Raw genomic sequence first — 7,089 nt, 5'->3', positions numbered from 1 at the left:
GGGGAGAAATCCTTTCTCCAGTGGGCTTCAGAGCCTGTTTAAAATGCAGTAATAAGCAAGACATATTTCCTCAAATCAGATTCTGGAGTCTCAAATTCCAACTTCCTATCAGACAATTTTCTACCTCTTCCCATCATGTCTATTCCACACAGTACCAGTAATTCTCCTTTCCCTCCTCTTCTGTTGGGGTGATTAATAATTAATTATTATTAAAAGGAAAAGGCTGAGGGGGCCAACTTCCAGTTTTGCAACCAAAAGACCAAAACCAACACTAATTATAAGCCCAGTCACTTTTCATCCTGCTAAGGAAAGTCTGGGTTTATGCCAAAAGGTTGTGCATTTTCTCCAGACTGTATCTAAAGGTAATGGGATGAGGAAGGATGAGGAAATGCAACATGTTCTCATGAGCATTAGATGGAGCTTATATGAGGCAAGGTAGAAATGAAGAGGTCTCAGCTTTCAGAAACCCCTTTTGAGAACTCGTCTGAGGAACCACAGCAGAACTGACTGCTGCTGACTTCTGCTAATACCCCATGCTGAATATTAATGATAAACATAATAAAATATGTATATAGTGTAATAGGAATAAAAACAGGCATGTAGCACCACAGATTTATAGTACTGCTTTACGTACACATTCAGACAGCTGAGTAGCTGTGGTGAACATGGAGTCTGCTGCAAGGAATAAAAACAAGTTCCCTGCTCTAGATACTTATTCATGCTTATGCCAGTCTTTTCCCATGTCTGCTGCATAGCTTTTAGGTCCCTACGTTTTCCAGTTCCCAGTGTGGTTACACTGTCTGGACAAACTTAATAGCTTCATCTGTATAGTCACCCTAGCACCTGGAAGCATTTAAAGCTGAGGAGCAGTGTGGAGGGGTAAGGAGTAGTGTTGCTAGTGTTCAGTGACCCTATCCCACAAGAGGTTTCAAAATCAACAAATCAATGAATTGTAATGGCTTAAGTCTCTCCAGCAGATGACCCACCTCCACTCCTGCCCTAGAGCTGGGTACAGTCTAGCCTTTTCACCACCATGGATTCACACAGAGCAGTTCCTGACAGCCAGGGATTCCCCACAGCACCAGAGAGATATTTCCCCATGCACAACATGGCAAATAGGAATAGGTTCTGTTCTAAGCCCTAAACAGTCACCTGTGGGAATCAACGCTAGAGAAGCCTCAAGACAAAAGTCTGAAAAGAGCCCAGAGTTTGGAAAATAAAGATGCTGTGGTGGCCATCTTCTCCTGTGGTCTCCAGCAGGGACCACATAAGGGGTTTGGCTGTTGTGCCAAAAACCCTACACTTTTTTCTCCAAGTGTATCATTTGGTCTAGCAAAAGAAGTTGCCTCTTCCTACAAACTCTGCCTTGCTTACTTCGAGTAACATCTTTCCTTCTCTTTTAATTCCAGTCCCTTTCTGCCACTCTTTTCCACATCCTTCATGCTTCACCCATTCTTTGTCCTCCTTTCACTAACTTGCATTGCCAAGACTGAAGACCACTGTCTATTTCGTGTGACCTAGAAGCAGTGATGTTTCCAATTTTTAGTTTTGAAGGGGACTTTTTTTTTGTTGATATATAACCGTCTGCCCTTAGAGATTGCAATAATGTGAGTACCATGTAGAGTTCCTCCATAGTGTGTGTAGGAGTGGACTTGGGCATCTCTCTGTGATGGCAGTTCCTCTATGAGGGAAATATGGATTTTAGGTACTGCTGGAAAAGAACAAGAGAACAACCAGAATGCTTTCCACAATGCCTCTGTCCCATCCAGCTGCTTCCTAACTTTTCTTCCTTACCACACCGATCTCTTGGGTTTCTTGCAATGCAAGATCTTTGAACACTGCTTTTGTTATCCATACCATTACCTTTCCCACTAAAGGCAGAGGGAACAAGAGGGATTCTGGAGTTAAATCAGACACCGTACATAAAACGAGAAGAAAACATGCAGTCAAACTTTAACTTACTGCAAGAAAAAGAGCCATGGTTCAAAAATGCTGTGAGCTCAGCAATTTCCCTCTCTGTAGGGGTAAGTCTCATTAGAAGAGAGGTGCAGTCCCAGGGAGGTGTGACAATTCTGGGTGAGGGCAGTGCTGGGTACTGCCACAAGCCCACTGGATGTACCAGGACAAGTCTCCATACTCTCCACTCTGTCTGTTTTTCTTTTATCTCATGGTTTCTTGAGGCAGAAATGGCCTCAAACATATAAATGAGAACTGTTATGCAAAACCTGCAGAGTAGTAGTAAAAGTAATGGTTATGGTAATAATATAATGCAGGCAAACTATCTTAATATGTGTTTACAAGTAACAACACTATCCTTTAAGGTACTTGAGACACCCCCTGCCCTGTAGGGTGAACCTATTCATCAGATAGGCTGTCCCCAGGGTCTGACCTGAACTACTAAGCAGCTTCAGTTTGGAATTAGACCCCCTCTGGGACTTAAAGCTCTGGAAATTATTTAAAGTGCTTGCAAGCAAATCCATTATGCCTATCAACCAGTTCCCCGGAGACAGTAGGAACAGGGGAAAAATTCCTCCTGTGGAGACTCTGATAGTGATCTTGAGAAAGCACCACGGGAAGCAAACAAGTCCTCACCTAAACACTGCTAGAGTTGTCTATTTCCATTTTCCGCTCTGATCTTCAGCACCTTTGCTTGCTACCTCTCCAAAGAGCTGGCGGCAGAGGTAGCACACAAGGGAGGCATGTTTTTTTAACTAAGTCTGTCCACAAACTCAGCCAACTCAGTACTCCTACAAAGTAATTTTGTTCTGAACAACTCCTAGGTGATTTATGCCAGAGGAATATGGTACCATCCTCCAAAGCATTTAAGTTACTGGGGCTCAATGAGTAACCATACATTAACGTGGCAGCTGCCCAAATACAAGATTAAGAGCACACACAGGATCTTCTGTTGTAACCAGTAAATCAAGGAACTGTGATCCTGCTGTGAAGTGCCCTCCACCACAGGTTACTGCCTAGTCTGCTCTGCCAGCTTTGGGACTTGCTATTTTAAGTCTATAACCCAAACTAGATCATTTAGACTGAAACAGAGGGGAGCATTGAGATAAGCAGCTCAACTGGCAAGTCTTTGAGGGATGACACCACCAGCACTAGGTGGGCTACAATCAGCAATCTTCCACTGACTCAGCTGTTTGCAGAACCATCTATTGCTCAGTGCCCTCAGCCCAGCCACCAAGAGAAAACATGTGTTCACCGAAACACATGTCATAGCAATAACTTGATCACTTCACATTGAGCAAGCCTGTTAGCATGAGTAATTTAAACTTTTTTTTTTTAATTGCTTTAGATATCTGAGTTGACTTGGTGATAGTCCCTTCCCTTGTGTTGACTGCCTTGCTTAGCCTTCTGATAAGAACATCGCCCCAAGAGCACATGAAAAAGCAGTTCCCACAAGAGGAGAAAGAACCAGTTTATCCAACCAGCCTGCAAATCACTTGTGCTCAACTGATACAAGTTTGTTGTGCAAGCCAGGTGATAGAAAAACAACTCTTGCCCTTAATTAGCAAAGATTAGTTCAAACTGCAAGAGCAGGTGAGTTTGGCATCTAAGCTGGTAAGATCAGACAAATTCGATAGCAAATCTATGCACACAACATATACCCAGCAGGATACACACAGAGCCCCCAGAACACAAGATGGAAGAATTTCCATCATCAAAGCAGAACATCACAGGCAGCTGCAGGCAGCCTGAGGGCAGGACACAGTTGCTAAGCAACTCTTCCCTGGGTTGGATGTCACATACATGCCCAACCCCAACAATGCCAGGCACATAGAGGATATTTTGCACTGGGTTTCAATAGGAAGGCAGCTAATGAGGGGTTTGTTTTCCTGTGCTTTCCCCTAGCACCTTCTGTGCTTCACTTCAAGCAACCCCAATAGCCCCCCTTCCAAATAGACAACTGGCCTTTGGTAGTTCAAAGTGGCACTTGGCTGAACCAGTTGCTCATGTCAAATATTGACATCAGGACCATGGGGATGTTTAATATTCCCACTGATGCAAACAGTGAGGTGTTTTAGCCTAGTAATGTTTTACATGTGTGCCTAAAACCACAAAGTTCAGAAATAAATGGATAGGTGAATGAGTGAGTAGAGGGCATGGTTAGAGACACACAGAAGATAGTTCCCCTCTCCACCCACTCCCCAAAAGAACTATAAGCTTTATTTTTTCTTTTTTTTTTTACAAAAACTTCCCTAATTAAGATGAAACAGGGTAAAACCATGAGAGGTTCAATATTTTGAAAAAAGCAGAAATATTTTAGGACATCCCACCTTCTCTCACAAGTATTTGGCTCCTGGGGATATCCATCTGCCCAAGAAGATAAGAGGAGCTGGGTAACTTGCAGAGAAGAGTTCCTGGACAGCTGAGAAGTTTGAAGGGCTGGTGACCTCGCAAAGCAGAGAGAAAAAATCTACCTACAAAGATCTGAGAGTCCCAGCTCAGCTAGGCCTGAAGCACTCAACTCAGCAGAAGACCCCTAGTGAAAAGAGAAGTTATTAGGGGCACTGACAGCATACCAATACATTGCACTGTATTGGCTAGGCAGCATATCTGTGCCTTCCTTCTGCTGCAAGCATCAAAGCTCATACCCCACTGCAGAACATCTCCGTTCCAGTGGTCCACCATTTTGTGAATAGATGAGAATTTCCTTACGAACATTTCCAAACAGGTCTTGCCGCATGTGTAAGTTTTTAGTGCTGCTCCAGCCTAAGTTATAGAAGGTTTCCCCTGGTTACAACATTATCTTTGGGCTAAATCAAAACATTTCAAGGTACTTAAAAGTGTCTTCTGACTTTAGGGAGCAACTAAGACTCAAGTGATGAAATTTCTGACAGCACTACCTTTGATCTTCTAGGGAGAGGTAAAAGAGGTGGCTGCCCATGCAAGCTGCAAATATTAGCATCCATTCCCTCTGCCCTGACAGAACTGAGCTGTCTTGTCTGAAAGATTTCCATAGATCAAGTTTTATCTAGTGCTTTGTAACCACCATGAATTCCACCCCTAACCTACTTTTACTAGAATATTTCACTGTAATTATTCATCAGTGCTCACAGGTCCATTGTGCCAGGCATGGGATAAGCACACACTGAGACAACTCCAGGCCATTAAAGACAGAGATACAAGTATTTGGTATTATTAATTTCATTCTATAGATGAGCAGCTGAGGTTCTGGCATCCTTAATCAGGTGCTTAAGGCCTTTTGGGATGCTCATGGAAGAGCTAGACACGTTCCCCACATTGCCTGAATGGCAGAGCAACATTTTTTCCCCCATGTAAGTTAGATTATTCTTCCTAAACTGGTTTTCTATGAAACTCCAGACATGTTATTAATGAGCTGTTATTCATTAGAAAGCTAATTGGCCTTTTGTCTTGATATTCCAGGGGGGCAAAGAGAAAGCCAGGAACTACTGTAAGCACCAGAACCAAGGGAAGGTCGAACCCTCTCCAGTCTTCCCTTTCATTGGAGCTTGGGCCTTAAGGAAGAGCAACAAATCTCAGCAAGCCTTTCCTTCAGCAGTCCCTTGTGATTGCTCATCAGGGTCTTTATGTGAGCCTGGGCCTCTGAAAGACTTTACCAGCTGGCAGGGCTTTTGCCAAGCTCCACCTTCGTGACAAGGGCTTTATGGCTTTGCCCAGCTCCAATAGTTTTGGACTTTCACTGCAAAGATTTATTCTGTCCCTTTGGGGCAAAATAGCAGCATATCTGGACGGCAGGCAGACAGCTTGCAGATAAACAAAATATAACTTCAGCCTTTTAGCTGAACCTTTTTTTCTTCCTTTTCTTTTTTACACAGGAGACTCCGGAGAGGGAAAGAGAGAAAATGAACAGAAATGTCCACAGAGAGAGGAACATGTGTGGGGGGAGGACAGGTGAAAAGAAACAAATTAAAATGATGGATAGAATTTGCATGTAATAGTGCATTATTTATAAAGACAAGTTTAACTGAAAAACATTCCTGTCCAGGCAGGGAGAGCGAAAGGAGGTAACTCTTGACTTCACTGTGTTCATTAGTGTCATCATCCTGACCCGAGTGCCAGATGCACTGTCTGCAAACCAACCAAGGATTGTGGCTGCAGCCAACCAAGCTTTGCACAGAACATCTGTGGCTTACGAGTCAAGATTATGAAAGAAAGTCAAAACATTTTCAAAAGTCTCACATGCACATTCAAAATCCCCATACGGGATCAGCCTCTAGAGAAGCACAGTAACAGCAACATTGAAATATTAGGGAAGATAGGCTTTGTGACCCCTTCCAGTGCTACTTTTCCAGGAGCGGAACACAGGAGGAAAGTTATCAGGTAGCACTGGGGATCTTCCAAAGACTCAAGCCCCAAGTTTTCCTTTGTATCTTGGGCAGAGACATGAGGATTCCCCAAAGCTGTTGCCAGGCCAAGAAAAGGAAGATTCCCTTGAAGCCACATGAGCTGTCAGTTTGGAAAAGCCTTGGTTTCAAGCTCCCAAGGATAGCTTTCACTCTCCTTTCCAATAGTCCTCTCTAACTTCTCTTGAGCTAATACAGAATGGAAAGCTATCTGCCTTTTCTCTTCTACATTTACACTCTTCCAATACAAAACCCACTTGCATTAGCCTGGCCATGGGGTTTCTCTGTAAACTCACTGTTGCTTACAGTTCTATTATCTATGAGCTTTTTGGTGATTTTTCCAAATATTCTATTATTTTGCTGAAGACAGAAATTAGACTGAAAATACAGTTACTTACAGGATCACTTCCTTTCTGAAGGTCACTCACTTTTCTTAAGGCTTCAGTATCTCCTCAGATCTCTCTGCTTTTTCAGAAAAAAATTGCCAGTATTGCAGCAAAGTTAACAACTTGTAAGTATCCTATCACACACACTGTGCAGCTGCTTGCCTGTGTGTACAGCAGCTGGTCAGTCCCTCCAGTCCTGAGATGACCTGCTAATAAACTCCACTCTCTGCTGCAGCACTCATCTTTTCTTCATTGTAGCCAAAACCATTCAGCTACTGTTCCTGCCTACTCCCCCCTCCTCTCAGATTTCTTAGGGTCTGTGATTCCTGCAAAAATTGATCACCTCCTGTAGTCCCCTGCCAGCT

Source organism: Nyctibius grandis, chromosome 23 (assembly GCF_013368605.1).
Source record: "Nyctibius grandis isolate bNycGra1 chromosome 23, bNycGra1.pri, whole genome shotgun sequence".
Taxonomy (NCBI): Eukaryota; Metazoa; Chordata; class Aves; order Nyctibiiformes; family Nyctibiidae; genus Nyctibius; species Nyctibius grandis.
Note: the sequence above shows the minus strand (reverse complement) of the source record.